The 19362-nt window shown below is 36.2% G+C and overlaps 1 protein-coding gene across 2 annotated transcripts in view; it reads left to right on the top strand.

Annotated features, from left to right (window-relative positions):
- Positions 1 to 2409: 2409 nt before the first annotated feature.
- The window catches only part of LOC129243087 (anion exchange protein 3-like), a 194955-nt gene continuing 178002 nt past the window's right edge, over positions 2410 to 19362 (top strand). Inside the window, exons 1-2 of one of the 2 annotated variants that reach the window (XM_054880197.1) lie at positions 2410 to 2645; positions 3354 to 3458. The gene's annotated coding sequence lies outside the window, so the exon portion shown is untranslated. The remainder of the gene's footprint in view (positions 2646 to 3353; positions 3459 to 19362) is intronic. The other variant, XM_054880199.1, reaches the window with a different exon arrangement.

Below are 19362 nucleotides of genomic sequence, written 5' to 3' on the forward strand. Positions count from 1 at the left end.
ATTTACGTTAAAATCGCCACTTAAAATCATTGGAACTTTATCGTAATCTTTTCTAAGTATCCGCGATACTTCTGGTGTATACTTTATTAAATTTTCGTGAATGAATTCCGTGATGCTATTTATTGATTTTTTTTTCTGTCGATATTCACGACACTTTTCTGCATTATTTTTCGGCATAATTGCGGTAAATATTTAAAAATGAAAATATTTACGAATATAAAAATACACACGCGGTTGCTATTATGAGCGTCCCCAGCAAAACCTGCGTGACCGAAACTCTAACACAATTACATTTTTTTGAATGTTACAAACACATATGCACGCAGGTTTTGCTGGGGCGTGACCGAAACTCTAACACAATTACACATATGCACTCGTATTTGTTTGAAAATCGACTTTTGTTTTTGGTTCTCCGTCACCTTTGGAAAATGTGTAAACAGTAAGCAAACTTTATTCATATACTTTTCCTCATTTTTGCATCAGTAAAATTAAACAAACGCCGTAACCGAATGGGTTGGTGCGTGACTACTATTCAGAATTCACAGAGAGAACGTCAGTTCGAATCTCGGTGAAAACACCAAAATTAAGGAAAACTATTTTTCTAATAGCGCTCACCAATCAGCAGGCAATGGCAAAACACCGAGTGTATTTTTGCCATGAAAAAAAGCTCCTCATAAACATATCATAAAATAAAATAAAATAACTGTATAAAAAAATTTTTTTTTCTTGTGATTCGAACCAAGGATTTAGGATCGGAAGCTCACATTGCTAGCCGCTCGGCTATCGCGCCATGCTGTCGGCGCTGGCCTAAAAGTTATTTAGTTCGTCGCTACGTTTATATCAACATATAATATAACGCTTCGTAGCCAAGAGTGTCGCTTTTTCCGTTTCACTTTTTCTCAAATCACTCCCAACGATTCTAAAGAAATTTTCACTTCAAAATATTTTCATGTTTTGTCGAGGTTGAATGTTCAAAAAGGGCCAATAGAGATTGTATATCGTACAGAGGACCGAAAATTTCAGTGCAAGCAGAGTAGATTAAGATGACGGCGAAAAACTCATTACCAAAGTAGCAACTAAGTAACATTCTGATATGATGATCCGCTGAAAAATGTGTTAAAATCAACCTACGAATTTGATAAAATTGAGAAGATTGTAAAAACACAACTGCAACATTCCCAGAATGGCCCTCTACTTGTTGAATCATGATGGATAACTACACGGCATGCATTCAGCTGATTCTTGTTCATTTCTATCTCTTCAATTTTTATAGGCATTATTGTGAGTTATGGCCAGCCTTCTGGCATGGGTTCGACGACATGCCTGGGTTCTTCAATGGATCTAATGCTCTCCAAAAATGATATTTGGGGTGAGTTTGGCAATCCTGATACCTAACGTCATGCACCATCTATGGCAATTGGACCCGCTTGAGCGGTTATAGCGGTAAAAAGCATAAGAAGTGTTTGTTTCAATCGAGGTATTCACACAAGTTTTCTTTATTTTAGTTGGTATTTGGTTATTTTCTTGTTCACTAAAATCAAAATAAAGGATTAGCTGAATGTCAAATAATATTTCACTAATATAGAATTTAGGCGCACAGCTTATGGAGTAATCACTTCTTAAAAATAATCGATTTTATATTCTAGCAAATCAACTGCCAAAAATTTGAAAAGTAAGTTATTAGAGCTATCTTTCGCAGTTACTTGTGCTACTGTGAGCGAGATTTTTTTGTTCAATTTACTACCAACTAATTAACTAATAAACATTTATGGAAAGCAGCAAATATATGACCAGAATACTATGTGCTAAATATTTATTATAAAACACATATATGGTTAGTACAAATACAAGCACGCTCAAGTACAGCGAGCCAAGTTGCCCATTTCCAGTAGAGAGTAACTAAGCAGCGAGTTCTCTATTAATACGCCCAATTATTTAAAAGTTATTAGCAGTCATCAATTTTTTAGCATGTTTTATTCAACTACAAAACACTGTGCTCTGGCATGCCTTAACCACATTTTTATAAACGACATGCAAATGGTTATTGCCGTTGAGAGAAATAGCTCATGCGATGTGCAAGCATGCAACACAGAGAGCCCAAAATAAGCAATCCGCCAATGATGATGATGAAATGAGCGGCAGCTCAGAGCACAGCAGTGCATATTTAAATATGGAAAGATCCATTTGTGTGAGCCAGTCGGTCAGTCTGGCGTACAAACGAAGTCAGCTGCTATGAAGTTAGTATGCTTGCTTATGCTTGCCACTGTTGACTCTGTCACTTTGAGAGACCACAATAACCCGGCCAAACGAAACAAGCCAGCTACTACTTCTCAGACTTTACAAGCAGACGTTTATGCGAGCAAATGAGTACGCGATTCTATCTGCCGGTCTGTCGAAGTGAGTGTGGCAATATTTATGTATAGAGTGTATATAGTAGATATTTGTTTTTCGTTTAAACTTTAAAACGTGCTGCTAAAATCTATAGTAAATCATTGATGTGAGAAACGTGTAAGCGGCAACAAGTTCAAGTTTCGCGGCGCTATATATGTACATATCTACTGATACATAAATACATATTATATATACACATATACATAAATATATTAGTGCGACACGAATACTCCTGGAATACAATTCGGTACAACGTGAGTACAAAACGCGAATGTTACAATTTACCCTAAAGAATGTGCATTGGGCAAATCGAGTCGAGTCGAGACTATAAAATGGTTTGCGTGAAATCGCAACGATATTTCGATATTTGAACTTACATATTGGTTCTCGATTAGTTTTGTGGCAATTTGATGACAGTGTAGAAGGAATGAATATGTGATTGTGAAATTTTTTCGTTAAATATTTAAGAACTTACGTGTATTATATATGTACATACGTACATACATACATACACAAGAGTACATACGTATATAACTTTGGTTGGTTTTTTATGAAGTAAAGCGATAAGCTCGACAAAGCGGCGTCTGTGTTGAATGAATTTCATTTGTTTTTCCAGGGCGGCACATTAGCGAAATTCGATATGCCAACGACGCGGTTGTGCGGTACAAAATGAGTGAAGTGATTAGAAGGCTTAGCTGTGCAAGAGATAGTCTAAAAGAGTGAAGAGTGACTAAGTGGCACAGCAGTGGATGTTTACACCTTTTGTGAAAGGTGCTTAGTTTTTTGAGTGAATAGTTTTTCCGACAATTGGAAAAGCAGACTGAGTGTAAAAAGTGAGTAGTAGGGCGAAGAAAAAAAGACAAAAAGAGTGTCCAACTTATAGCGAATGACCTACTGGTTGTGCTGTATGCGAGTAATATTTATGTTTTTTCTAACACAGTTTGTTTGCTTGTTTTGTTTAGCTGCCTATTCTACGCTTCAAAGCAGTATAACTAATTAACGGCTAACAAAGTTTAATTACACCAAAAGATTATTTCAAATGGAAAGTTATCTTGCAGTTTAATTAGGTAAATTTTTATATAAACATATTTTGAAAAATATTTTCTTCCATTAATTAACTTAATTTGATATTAAATTGTTCCATATTTTTTCTACACATTTTTAAATGATTACTATTTTAAGCATAGCACCAAAAAATTACAAGGTATTTATCTCATTGACTTATTGACTGTTATTGATGCCATTCTTATGATCAACAACCAACATCATTCTTTTGGGAAACTCAAATTTATTCTCAATTTATCAACCCCCTGACTCTCCATAAGTAGGTTGCCCTTGAAAGAGTAATCAAGCGAACGACAGGAATTTTTAAACTGAGGTGCGAATTTACACATTAAGGTGGTTCACCTTGGCTGAGCTTAACATACATTAGCAGCTTGGGCTATAGCAACATACGCAAAGAAAAATTATGCGAAGGGTTTATGCACCTTTGCAAATATTATAGCCGAATGAACAAACAATGAGCTCTATAAGCTTTATAGTGAGTTTGTCATAATACAGTGCATATAGGCCCAGTGGTTTCGCTGGTTAAGTAATAACTTTTATAAAAATCTTAAGTTGTTCCTCTTCTGCTCTTCCCACATTGCATAGCTACACTACGCTTATGAATGGAAATCAGTCATCCAGGCTTATTTCTGAGTACTGCCTGATGATCATGCAGATATGGTAATCTGATTGCCTTAAGTCGCGATTATTACTGTCTGTTTTCTGACAGAAAGATTCCGCCAGAACTATTCAGTTCAGTTTATGCAAGGCCTGACAAAGAAAACACATTTTTTGTTGTTCAAAATCATTGTTTTGATTGACTTGTACACGGTGCGTTTTCTTGATGACACACACAGTTTTTTCTTCGCCATATTCGGTCGTTTCTTTGCAATCTCGGTCTTCAAATGCTTCAATGACGCTTAATATTCACTGTTGATGGTATTTCCCTTCCCAAGATATTCGATGAATATTACACCACACACATCCCAATATACCGAGGATATAACCTTTCTAGCCGATTGTTGTGCTTTGGACGAGGTTCACCAGTTGCTGCCCACTCAGATGACGATCGTTTTGATTCTGGAGTGAAGCGATGGACCCATGTTTCACCCATTGTCACCTACCAACGCAAAAATTCTTGTTTTTTGACAACAGTGAGAGAACGCGGCAATCGCTTTGAACGGAACTTTCTCATTTCTCTCAGATGGTCATGCAATATAAAGCCAACGCGTACTTTTGATATATGTATTTACGATGACAGCAAACTGACGCAACTTCAAAACGATTTTGTGATTCTTTACGATGTTTTCTGGTGTTACCGTCTCATTTGGACGTCCACTGCTTTGTGCATCATTAGTGTCTCTACAACAACGTTTTTAGTTAGCGAATCATTTATTTCTATTTCTGATGGGGCGGAGTCTCCATAATACTTTTCAAGCCATTGCCTTGCTGGAGCAGCATTTTTTCCCCATCATGAAGCAGAGTAAAATTAAAACATGAAATTCTTTTTGATCCATTGCTTTGAAACCAACAACAGCTCAATATCTCACGAACTAATAAATAGAATAACATGAAATTTTAACAACTGTCTTTTTAAGATTGCGATCTATGTGTTAGGCCCGGGACTTTTCAGTCTGTGTGTTGTAATGACATTAAATATGAACCGTGTGGTTTATAATATTGCCTGATTTGTCACTTAACTGGCATTCGCTTTCTTGTTTTGTTTGTTAGAAAGTGAGACATCTCGGCTATTTAACGAAATCTACAAAATATCAAAAATTTTGTTAAAATTTAATAGGACAAACGATTTGAAAATTTGTATTATTATGAAATAAGTTCTTTCGAGGAACTGCTCCTGAAAACAACCTAAACAAAAAAATTCCAGACAGTGAGGAGTAGAAGAGAATTACCACAACGTACACAGTAGCCGTTTATCCAAAAATTATTTAAGGTAGGTATACGAATATTTACACAGTTTAAAATAGGCCTGTTCAGACAATTCCGTCATCTTTTTTACCGTTAGTGTTGCTTTAGTATCAGTTTCGAGATCGGTACATACGGTGGCAATAATTGCTTGATTTATTTCAAAGACGAACTGACGTTATTCTATTGGAAGTTGCATTAGACGTGGATGAAAAATTACCGGATGATAAAACACAAGGTTCTGATAAATTGATATTTAACCAAACTCAGGCATTCCCACTGTGGTTGCCCCTTGCTACCTAAGCATGACTCTGAATGGTGTGATCACTAGGCCAATTATTATTAAAATTCTCAGCAAAATGTCCAAACGTATTAATTTTTTATTTTACAAAAACAAAATTTGTATACTGAATCATGGAAATATATATTTATATATGTACTCGTATATAATATATAATGATAATCACATAAATACCAAAACGCTTAGAATGGTGAAAGGTGTCGACTTAGTCATGTCTGTTCGACCATGAGTATGGCAACTTGAGCACAAGCTAACACATTTCATAGAAACTTGATACAGAAATTAGTACGTTAGTATAGGATGTTGGCGAAATCGGTCAATAACCACACCTACTCTTCATATAATGGTTATATACAAACAAAAAATGTTATATTATCTGTTATAAGCAATTAATATGAGATATTGTTCAAATTTGGTAGAAATAGTGAACCTAAAAAAAGAAATAAGCCGAATAAAATTGTAGAAAATGTATAGCGTCACGCTTAATAATGACTTAATAAAATGCGCCCTAACTTGGTACAAGTTTTGGCCTCATTTAGATCCGTCATAAATTGTATTGAGGTCGGATAAAAACCACGCTCACTTTTTATTTGTTAAGTTCTGCCCATCTAATGTTAAAAGCTAGATACAACCCTCACTATATAGGAATTTGTTTAATTCCAAACATTAACAACGAGACCAAATTTAATTTCACTAAAATGTGCGCTGGTGTATAAAGTTTTAGCCGGACCGAATTTGGCACTTCGTTACTTGTTTGTCTTAAGGTTTCAATTGGTTTATTTGAGATTAAATTAAATTTTTTTCTGATGAGAAAGTTTTGAGCTTCTCACCATGAAAAGGCTAAACCACCCTAATGTGCATATGTACTCGCGTGTATGTGTGCATGAACTCTACATTGGTCGGGCGACTGCTTACTTGCTCTGTTAGTCGCGTTTTCCTTAGCTACCACGCTGTTTTTGTCATTTTGTCATTTTGCGTTTTGTTTATTTTTATTTCGGCTTTTACTTTTACTTACAAGAATGTGTTGTTTTTATTTTCGCTACTAAATATTTTCAATATCTGTTATTTATTATTTTTACGTGGAAATGTTGCTTATTTATCGGACGCTTCTGGTAGCTAGGATAAAATATGAAACTAAGTATGAATTTGGTAATTGCGATGGTACGAATCGCGTAGACGGGTATTTGCTTATGTATTATTTATGCATGAGTGTGTGTGCATATAGGCATAGTATCAAGTCGGTATGCTGAATGTCACATAAGTGCTTATAATTTCATTATTATTTATTGAAAATATTGCTTAGCAATCTTCCTTTTTCCTCTAGTCTCGGGAAGAAACTGAATACTTTTCGCTTGTCGCAATTTCAAAGAAGTGAAAAATACCTGTCAATTTTATGCTATGTAATTAGTGCTGACTGCAAAACTGCTCATTATTATCGTCATAAACACCTTAGTGTCTAAATGGCTCAGCATGGTCTTGCAGGATATGTGTGCAGTACCTATGTGTACGAACATACACACAAATGTATAGATTTTAGACATATCAGTACTTTTTATGAGAGTGAAATGCGTTTGCAAAATCCATTGCCACTCGAAATGTTTTTTATTGTTGTTGTGTGCGGTAAATTTTGATTAAAATAAATGCATAAAAAACGTGTGTTCCGAGAAAAATTACTTAATTCAAAAATATGCTTGAGGAAACCATTAACAAAAAAAAATATTAAAAATAAAAATTCAAGATATTGTAAAGTTGGATACATATGTATATTGCAGAGCGTATTTAGTATGCTAATATAAAATATTTGTTCAACAACAACTACGTTCCTTGCCATTTCACTTTTGCTAATGCACCTGCTGAGTACTTTTTATGCTCTTGATCGTAATGGTTTGACTGCTATTGTGGCTTTGTTGACACTGAAATCGTAGAAAATTTTCGATAGCAATTTTTTAGAAAGTATCGTCCACCTAAACAAGGTTTTCCATTCAAATTTAAAATTCTATGGAAATAATAATTCTCCATTGTGAACAATCATTTAAAACTGCGCACCTTTTTTTCGTGTATATTTATTTTTTGTTTATTTTTAATTTGCATACAGTCAACCAACAAATAATAAATACTATATACTATACGACTATAAGTACTACAAAATATTTACTATCCGAAGAATTGGGATGTTCTCGCTTTTTCTCGCGGTCACTTGACCTACCGTCACATGCTGCGTGTTTATTTCTAAAATTAGTAAAAAACTAAATAAATTAATAGGACTATGTTTAAGTTCGTGCGGTTTTTTTTCGAAATTTGAAACTTTATTGACGTAAAATGGTTACAAATTTAATATTCAAAGTATTGTCCATCGCTTGCTATTACTTTTTCCCATCTTTCTGGCATTTCACGGATTCCCTTTGTGAAAAATTCGGTCGGTTTTGCCGCAATCCACGAATCGATCCATTTTTTGACTTCATCGTAATTACGGAAGTGCTGGTCAGCCAGGCCATGTTGCATCGATCGGAAGAGATAGTAATCGGATGGCGCAAGGTCTGGACTATACGGCGGGGGGGGGGGGGGGTAGGACATCCCATTTGAGCGTTTCTAAGTATGTTTTGACCACTTGTGCAACATGTGGCCGAGCATTGTCATGTTGCAAAATAACTTTGTCGTGTCTATCGGCGTATTGCGGCCGTTTTTCTCGCAGTGCTCGGCTCAAACGCATCAATTGTCGTCGGTAGACATCCCCCGTAATCGTTTCATTCGGTTTCAGTAGCTCATAATACACAACACCCAGCTGGTCCCACCAGATACACAGCATAACCTTCAGGCCATGAATATTCTGCGCCGACGTCGATGTTGAAGCATGGCCAGGGTATCCATACGTTGCCCGACGTTTTGGATTGTCGTAATGGACCCACTTTTCATCGCCAGTCACAATTCGATGCAAAAAACCCTTTCTTTTGTGCCGTTGAAGCAGTTGTTCGCATGCCATAAAACGGCGTTCAACGTCTCTTGGCTTCAATTCATACGGCACCCAATGGCCTACCTTTCGGATCATTCCCATGGCTTTTAAACGTTTGGAAATGGTTGATTGATCAACTCCCAAAGTTTTTGCAACCTCTTCTTGCGTTTGAGCCGGATCTTGATCGAGCAATTCCTCCAATTCGGTATCCATGAACTTTGGCGGCGCACCCTCGCGTTCTTCGTCTTCCAAGCCAAAATCACCACTTTTAAAGCGTGCAAACCACTTCTGGCACGTTCGCTCAGCTAGAGCATGCTCACCATAAACTTCCACCAAGATACGATGACTTTCGGCTGCTTTTTTCTTCATATTAAAATAATGAAGAAGAATTCCCCGCAAAAACACATTATTTGGCACGAAATTCGACATTTTCAAGTGTGGTAAAAATATTGTTGTTTACGCTTCAAATAAAAAACTTATACTGACGTTTGTGCCTTACGACAGTAGCTCTCCAATGAATGTTTGGAAATGTGGATCGATGGAATAATAATCAAGTTACGCCATCTGTTGTAAAACCGCACGAACTTATCGATAGACCTATTATAAAAACTTTAAGAGCAAATAAATGGTACGGCTTTATTTTAGAAATAATTTTCAATAGGGTTACCATCACATTCTATGTGATATTTTATTTTGTGTTCAACCCTTTACAACATACTATATGAGCCCATATATGGTGCAGTTTTGATTCAATTTTATTTACAAATTAAATATTATAATTATTCCATAAAATAAATAATTATAATAACAACAATATTTTTAAAATAATATAAATAATAAAATAAAAAGCAAAAAAAAAGTATGATTTTATGATCTTCCGAAATAGCCTCACTTTTGTGCAAGTGGGGGAAACAGCAGAAATGAAGTGCAAGTGATTCATTTTCAATACACAACAACAGAGTAAAACGTAAGTATTTTTAGACAAAAACATATTTTCATGGAATCAATATATTCATATTTTTCGATGGATAATATTAGGTGGGCAACTAAGTTTCCGCTGTTTGTCAATAGATGCCGCAGCAGTGTGTGCTAGTCGATTCTAACATAACCTAAACGTCATAAACCAGGCTTAGACATATGGTAAACAAACTGCTTGACACATTAGTGATTTTGTTTTCGTATCGTATGCTTTTTGGTTTATACTTGGCTTTGTGAAAATGCCTGATTTTGTGCGGCACAATCGTCATTTACGGGAAGTGTTGATTTTCCTCTTTTATTAGAAAAAACGGCGGCTGAAGCGCATCGAGAGCTATAAAAAGTTTATGGAGATGCTGCTTTAAGTGAAACAATGTGTCGAGATTGGTTCCGTCGCTTCAAAGACGGTGATTTTAATGTTAACGACCGTCCGCGTGAAGGAAGGCCAACAACCTTCGTAGGCGCTGAATTGAAGGCATGCTCAATGCGGATCCGTGTGAAACGCAAGAAGAGCTTGCTTCAGTATTAGGAGTTACCCGCCAATCCATTTCTAAGCGATTGCATGCTTTGGGAATGATTCAGAAACAGGGGACTTTTGTTCCTTATGAGTTAAAACCAAGGGATGATGAACGTCGTTTTTTCGCCTGTGAACGAATGGCTCCAACGGCAAAAAAGGAAGAGTTTTCTTCATTGCATCATGACGGGTGATGAAAAATGGATTCAGCACAGCAATCCAAAGAGAAGAAAGTCATGGGGACTGCCCAGGCATGCTTCTACGTCGTCGCCTCGGCCGAATATTCACGCTGCGAAGGTTATGCTATGTATTTGGTGGGACCAAGTTGTTGTTATTTATTATGAACTGTTAAAACCAAGCGAAACCATCACTGGGGATCGGTATCGACTTCAATTGATGCGATTGAGGCGAGCACTGCGCGAGAAGCGGCCGGAATACGCGGAGAGGCATGAAAAAGTGATTCTACAGCATGACAACGCTCGGCCTCACGTTGCCAAACCTGTTAAAACCTACCTGGAAACACCGAAATGGGAAATCCTTACCCCAACCCCCATATTCTCCACATATTTCGTCGTCCGATCATCACCTGTTCCGATGGATGGCACATGGTCTAGCTGACCAGCAGTTCCATTCATAGGAAGACAGCAAAAAATGGCTTGATCCGCGGATAGCCTCAAAGATTAACAGTTTGACCGCGACGGTATATGAGATCTCCCAGAAAGATGGGAAAAACTAGTAGCCAACGATGGGCAATACTTTCAATGATTCACTTGTAACCATTTGTTCAGAATAAAGTTGTATTTTTATCAAAAAAAGCAGCGATAACTTAGTTGCGCACCTAATATTTTTTCCGCTTTTCAACTGTTTTCTATACTTTACAACTTGTTTTTATATATGGTTCCATAAGGAAACAAAAAAATATAAAACTTTACCATTTTTTTTCTTTTAATTTGCCTCAATGATAATGTAATAAAACTTTTTCAACTGTGAAATATTTTTTTTTCAACGCGTTATTAATTAACGCAGTAAAGTGTTAAATATTTTAAAGCAGGAATGTAAATTTTCTAAGGGACAATACATTTGGCGATTAAACTTTTTCTTAATTTTTGGCCCACCCTGTTTCTTACCTATACATGTATCCGTTATACTATACTTCAACTATTTAAATAATTAAATTAATTAAAAAACATAAATTTTATACCAAAAATGCAATAGTAAGCTTATCCAAAAATATTTTACAATTCAGATTTGTAAAAATGTATCTCATTTGCAACTCTTATTGTGATATTCAGTTTATTAAATACTTGCGAATACTTTGTTAAATAATTTAAAATCAGGCGGCAATCTTATTTAGAATCTTGTCAAAAGAAGTGAGTTCTATATACAAAACCAATACTTTCTTTGATAAAATTTGAAAGCCGATTCACTTTACAATAATACACAAATTTTACTAAATGAGAAAAGTTTGTCTAAAAGTAACCGTAACAACGATTGCTATTCCTGTAAAAACACCTTCTTAATGTACATACCTACATACATAAATACACATATACATTTGTGTACAAACACTTTTCGCTTAAATGCAAATAAGATAAGATATAATCAATCCATAAACCTCACAATTGTAACTTATGTACATATTTAAAAAAGCCTACGCTATGCATCATAAAACGCGCCATATACTAGGTTGTTCAATAAGTTTTGCGGTTCGATAAGAAGAACACAATTGTATGGTTTGAAATATACTCTACAATTCAGTACAGTCTCCCTGAATATCAGTACGAGTACGTCCCTAAATTAACATCTGGAAGGGTTGCAAAATACGCTTCCGCAGCTGTTACGACCTCATCATTTGATGAAGAAACGCTATCCACGCATGCATTTTTTTAGGTCTAGAAACAGATGAAAGTGGCTAGGAGTCAAATCAGGTGAATTCGGTGAATGTTCCAACAATTTGAACTTTAATTCATTTCAGCTATTGTCAAAATGCTGTTGTGACATGGTTCTATTGTGAATTTTTTTGTTTTTGCGCAAACTAACAAACTAAAAGGTTGTACGAATATTCAAATTTTATTGTTTTACCACTTTGCAAGTAATCCCCAAACGAAATTCCTTTCATATCCCAAAAAACTGAAGCTAATATCTTCTTTGGCGATTTCTGGACACGAACTCGTTTCGGAGCCGAAGCACCAGGTTCACACTACTTTTTAGCCTCTTGTTTTGATTTAGAATCATGGTCATAGACCCAGGTCTCATCCGTAGGGATGATTCGACGCACAAAATAAACTTTATCCTTTAGAAAACGCTCTAAATGTTGCTGAGGAAGTCGCATTCGAATGGGTATTTTTACCTTATTGTTGGCAAATGTGGGTGCCACACTGCTTTCTGCTTTTTGAAGCCCAATACTTCAGTCACAATTTAGCTTACACTGCCCAATGAGCTACCAAGGGATTCTATTAAATTTCTCTTAGTCACTCGACGATTTTCCAATACGATATTCTATATTTTTTCTGCTTGACGTGAATCATCTTCAAGGATTGTACGACCATGTTTAGATTCAGCAACCCATCTTTCTACTGTATTATTTAAAGGCGAAAAGTCGTTATACACTTTCAACATTCGTTCCCTTGCTTTTAAACTAATAGGACTATGAATAAGTTCGTGCGGTTTTACAACAGATGGCGTAACTTGATTATTATTCCATCGATCCACATTTCCAAACATTCATTGGAGAGCTACTGTCGTAAGGCACAAACGTCAGTATAAGTTTTTTATTTAAAGCGTAAACAACAATATTTTTACCACACTTGAAAATGTCGAATTTCGTGCCAAATAATGTGTTTTTGCGGGGAATTTTTTAATATGAAGAAAAAAGCAGCCGAAAGTCATCGTATCTTGGTGGAAGTTTATGGTGAGCATGCTCTAGCTGAGCGAACGTGCCAGAAGTGGTTTGCACGCTTTAAAAGTGGTGATTTTGGCTTGGAAGACGAAGAACGCGAGGGTGCGCCGCCAAAGTTCATGGATACCGAATTGGAGGAATTGCTCGATCAAGATCCGGCTCAAACGCAAGAAGAGGTTGCAAAAACTTTGGGAGTTGATCAATCAACCATTTCCAAACGTTTAAAAGCCATGGGAATGATCCGAAAGGTAGGCCATTGGATGCCGTATGAATTGAAGCCAAGAGACGTTGAACGCCGTTTTATGGCATGCGAACAACTGCTTCAACGGCACAAAAGAAAGGGTTTTTTGCATCGAATTGTGACTGGCGATGAAAAGTGGGTCCATTACGACAATCCAAAACGTCGGGCAACGTATGGATACCCTAGCCATGCTTCAACATCGACGTCGGCGCAGAATATTCATGGCCTGAAGGTTATGCTGTGTATCTGGTGGGACCAGCTGGGTGTTGTGTATTATGAGCTACTGAAACCGAATGAAACGATTACGGGGGATGTCTACCGACGACAATTGATGCGTTTGAGCCGAGCACTGCGAGAAAAACGGCCGCAATACGCCGATAGACACGACAAAGTTATTTTGCAACATGACAATGCTCGGCCACATGTTGCACAAGTGGTCAAAACATACTTAGAAACGCTCAAATGGGATGTCCTACCCCACCCGCCGTATAGTCCAGACCTTGCGCCATCCGATTACTATCTCTTCCGATCGATGCAACATGGCCTGGCTGACCAGCACTTCCGTAATTACGATGAAGTCAAAAAATGGATCGATTCGTGGATTGCGGCAAAACCGACCGAATTTTTCACAAAGGGAATCCGTGAATTGCCAGAAAGATGGGAAAAAGTAGTAGTAAGCGATGGAAAATACTTTGAATATTAAATTTGTAACCATTTTACGTCAATAAAGTTTCAAATTTCGAAAAAACCCGCACGAACTTATTCATAGTCCTATTATCTAAATATAAAAATTCAATTACTGCACGACACTTGATTTTTTCCATTGTATTGCGTCAACAATACAAAAAAAATTTAGCAACTCCCTCTCTTATCGAACCGCAAAACTTATTGAACAACCTAGTATTTACAAAGTATGTATATGCTACACATTTAACCCGTGGTAGATGTTTCGGTAGTCACATTCGAACTTATTGAGTTCAGAGGGATTAACATATATACATACATACATATGTACTTATATAAAGGGTGGTTAAGTTTCAAATATATTATTAAAAATATTTTAATTCCACAAAAGTTCCGGACAGACTCATCTGCCCACCGGAGGGTTAACATAGAAAACATTTTTTTGTTTTACTACCTTTTACTGTAGCTTCCACAATAGCCTTTGTACCTAACGCTTTGCTACGCGTTCATCCAACCATGTCACGTTGCATTATTTTTTACATTTGTCAACCCCCATTTCACGCTAATTTTAATCGCTAAAATGAAAACCCTGCGTGCATAAAATTAAGAGGCGCGTGTTAAAATTCCACTCTAATAGTACTCAAAAGAAATAAATATGCTTAAAGACACCACAGTCACATATTTCGTGTAAGTATCCATAAAAGCACTCGAGTGTTCAATCAAATAGTCAATAGGCTATTGACCTGGTGGTGGATATTTGTTTCAAAGCAGTCGTCAAACGTCACGTTTTAGATGATCTCATTGTAAAAAAGGTAATAATAATAGCAATTAAGAAACGGATCTTGCTACTGGTAATAGAATCTATATATTACCGGTCCAAATGGACATGGTTTTACCAAGGGTAAGCAGAGTGAGAGTGGAGAAAGTCTCTGATCATCACTACTGTAGAGCTGAAGCAGCTCACAACTTCCGGATTTCACTCAAGTATCCCCTATGTAGCTTCTGAACTCCCCTTTTGGGTGTGAGAAGATTAAATAATCCAGAATCTCTGGACTGACGCTGGGTTTTGGACATAACAGCAGTGCCTCGGGTGAGAACTCGACCAAAATTGCTTAGGCGGTTCTGCATTAATAAAGAAAGAAAGGAAAAAAGTTCGGGGCAAACATTTGGTTGCAAAAGAAAGCTATAAATGTGTAAATGCATATGTTTTTTCTGAAAAATAGGTGGTAATCCTGTCCGAAATTAATCTCTACTTAAGGCTTGTTTCAGATTATTTCAATAACTTTCAAAAACTGTTTAACTTGTTGTTAAATTTTTTAAGCTGTGCAATATTGGCAGACCTATTCAGTATTAGTTCGAGACATACCTTTTTTAATAAGCATTTTTTAATGTTTTACTTACAGGGTCCGGAACTCAAAGTGTAACCAACTTCAGACCACTAGCGCAGCTGATACACAGGCAGCGGTCAATTTCCAAACATTGTGTTTTCTGACGAGACAAATTTTTTCAAGTTTAGTAATTCGTGAACTTCCAAAACGATAGGGTTCATTTGACCGACCGTTCATATGAGATTTTGACTCATCGATTGGCCACCAGGAGGCAGCACCCGACACAGGTAATGCGAAATATTATCGGGAAAGTATTCTGGAGGTTGCTTTAAAGCCGTGGGCAGACAATCATTTCGGTGGCAGACCGTGGACGTTTGAACAGCACTCGGCACCGTCTCACAAAGCTCGAGTGAACCAAGAATGGGTAGAAAGCAACGCCTCAAACTTCATAACGTCTACACAATGGCTCTCAAATTCACCAGACGCGAATCCGATCGATTATTCTCTTCACACCATTTTGGAGACCAAGATCCGAACTGAAAGATTCATCAGTCTCGAGGCGCTGAAAAAAGTTATTGCCCGCGAGTGAGCCAAAATACCTTCAAGTCACATTTGGGCATCTTGCAATTCATTTCTGGACCGTCTCAAGGCCACAATCAAGACAAACAGTGGTCATATGGAGCAAAAGTAAATTGATTCTTAATTTTGTATTATTTTCAAACATTTTTTACTTTGAATTGAATAAAAGTAATTTTTCAAACTAAATCTATAGCCTTTTTAATTGGTTACACTTCGAGTGCCGGACCCTTCGTCTTCTCATTGTTTTTATAATTACCTATGAAGAAATTTTCTTATGTCGTACATATTCAAGAAGAGACATTTATTCAAGAAACTAGTTTCTGTTCACACTGATAGCCTTTGGCTATCTCTGAAGAAGTATTTTGATTTACTAACTATAAATATTTCAAAGCATTCAATGATATCCTCACGACTTCTGAACTATTAGTTACTGATGGAATAACCAAAACTCTTGGAACGAAAGACCGGAGATCGTGCTGAGAATTTAGTCAAGCGTCGCCACTAAGGAATAACTAGGAAATTTCTGCTTACCATTGCCAATTTGTCATGCTGACTGTTCAGTTCTTTCCAATTCCAATTTGGGAGCGTTGTTCTGGCATTAAACGATTCATGATGACTTGCACAACCTTGCTAAACAGAAATGCCATTATCAGCTGTAAAACCATAGTTATCGTAATCGATAGTTCTCTAGCAGCTAAAAAACGTCACATACTTCAGATTACGTGTGTTTTTTTAATTGTTCTCGCATATAACACTCGCAATGTGATAATTAACTCACTTTACAATGTGATAATTTAAAAAATGTAAGAGTACCATTTATTTTCCATGTATGGCTCTAACCTCTTATCAACATAAGTATGTAATCTTATATGGAATCTACTTTCAATCGCAATCGATACTTGAATACAAAATATTTGTTTATTTGCACCCATTTATGGATAATTACGTACTAGAAGTCAGAAGACAAAAAGAAAATCAAAAACTACTTACTTAATCATACATGAATGTACCTCGTATGAAACTAAATTCACACCCTGTATGCAGGTGTGAAGTTTACGCGATAAATAAGAAACAACAACATAAGATAACGTACACATTGAAGTTACTCACCACGCCAGTAAACCACGCGCCTAAATATAGGACGACATAAATGATTTTCCAGTTCTCTACTTTGTTATTATTGTTCTCTGTTCATGCTGGCAATTGTTGCCCATTGGCACGTGAATCATTTTCAGTGCTGTTCATACGTGCATACCGTGTCGTAAAGAAACACATGAAAACATGCATGCATACAAACTTATGTACTTATATGAGCGCAATGTGGGAGACCTGCAGGAAATCTCTTAATATTGAAGTGGTGCACTTATAGAAAATTATATTCATGAATTCTGTACTTTTATATAAGGATTTTTTACATTTTCAGATAGTTTGGAATTGCATAGTAGGTACTGAATTCGAATTTAGAGGATTAGTACTTCCCTTAGTTCCCAATCAGTGTTAAATTCATAACACATTTAAATTATTAACACCGGACTATTTTCACGCTTTGCTCAACTGAGTATCTTGCATGACTAAGTTTATCAGTTCTTTAAAAAAAAAAAGAGTAGCCCATCACAAATGCTAGGTTGTTCTATAAGTCTTGCAGTTCGATAAGAGAGGAAGTTGCTACTAGCCTATATTAAATATATATTTTTTTTTTAAACATAATTATTTTTTTTTATGATATTAGTACATTCTTCATATGAACGTGGGTGAAGTTTCATTTCAACCTGTCATTCCATGTTTACAAGCCATTTAGTATTGACGTGTCACAATATTTTTTACAATGGAAAAAATCAAGTGTCGTGCAATGATTGTTTTTTTTTATTTTTGGAAGGATTAAAAGCAAAGGAAGTTTATGAACGAATGTTGAAAGTGTATAAGGACTTTTCAGCATTAATTAGTACTGTAGAAAGATGGGTTGCTAAACGTGGTCGTACAAGCCTTGAAGATTATTCACGTCAAGCAGCGATCTAAAAACAGCCACAACACTATAAATCGTAGAAAAAACAGAATATCGTATTGGAAAATTGTCGAGTGACTGGAAGAGATTTAGGGATTCTACTAAATGTCTTTAGGCCCTGAGTATCTCATTAAGCAGTCTCAGCAATAATTACACGGAAGAATTGGGTTTCAGAAAGCTGTGAGCACAATTGGTGTCTCATTCGCTAAAAATAGAACAAAAACACCTTCGAATGTGACTTTCTGAACAACATTTAGAACAATTTCTAAGGTTAAAGTTTATTTTGTAGACCAAATCATCACCATGGATGAGATCTGGGTCTATCACCATGACTCTGAATCGAAGCAAAAGCCTAAAGAGTGGTATGACCTGGTTCTCCACCTCTGAAACAAGTTCGTGTCTACAATTCGGCCAAGAAGGTGTTAGCATCAGTTTTCTGGAACGAGAAAGGAATTTTGCTTGTGGATTACTTGCAAACTGATAAAACAATAAATTCCGAATACTATTGTAACTTTTTCGATCAGCTGAAGAAAAAAATATGTGAGAAAAGTCCAAATTAGCAAACGAAAAAAATTATTTTTCATTAGCGCAATGCACCGTGACACAAGAGCATTGTCACGGACATTGGCTAGAATTCTCGAATTGAAGCTCGAATTGTTCGAGCGCTCACCGTGGTCACCATATTTGGCTCCTAGCGACTTCTATCAGGTTTCAGCATATAAACGCATTTTGTAGTCCTTCCAGATGCTCACTTCAGGCATGAAAGTCATAGTTTGGAATCTCTTTGGATCAAGTGTATTGATGTTCAGGGAGACTATATTGAAAAATAAAGTTAACTCAAACTATAGAATTTTATTTTTTTTGTCGAACCGCTAAACTTATTGAACAACCTAGTAATTGCTGTCTGCCTAACTCGACACAAGTGAGAATCAAACCAAGAATTTAGACGTTGGCTCAGGAGATTTTAATATAGATTGTTGCGGAAAAAGGCAGTTTTTTTGGTTTTTATTTTCTAAATTAAATAGCTTACATTTTATTAAAATTCAATTTCGAAGCAATAACTTATATTATAAATACCAACTCTTCGACTTGAACGCTTTTATCCTCTGAAGATATTCTGTCGCTAAAGCCAAGTTATTTGTTTAATTTTACTTAGGTAAATTTGAAGATACTTTATTACAGATGTACGAGAATACAGCCTTTATAGTCTCGCCTTAGTCATTGCTTCCCTTGGTCTTTTTCCTTATCTTCTTCAGTTCTTTGTGCTAATCAGCTATTATGTAGTATATAAAATTGCTTGCTTATATTTTTTTATTACTGGGTGAATTACAAACTTATATACATATGTACATACGTGTTTCGGGAAATTACTTTTATGATGCGATTAGTCACACTATTTATACCAGGAGGAGTATGAAAGGAAATGTAAGAAATTCTCTCAAAAATAGTGAGGGCGGAGTCATTATTAAAAAGTTCACAACTGAATATTTTAAACTAAATTGAAAGTTTAAACCAAGTATTTTGTAATGAA

The sequence above is a fragment of the Anastrepha obliqua genome, chromosome 3 (genome assembly GCF_027943255.1).
Source record: "Anastrepha obliqua isolate idAnaObli1 chromosome 3, idAnaObli1_1.0, whole genome shotgun sequence".
NCBI classification, from domain to species: Eukaryota; Metazoa; Arthropoda; class Insecta; order Diptera; family Tephritidae; genus Anastrepha; species Anastrepha obliqua.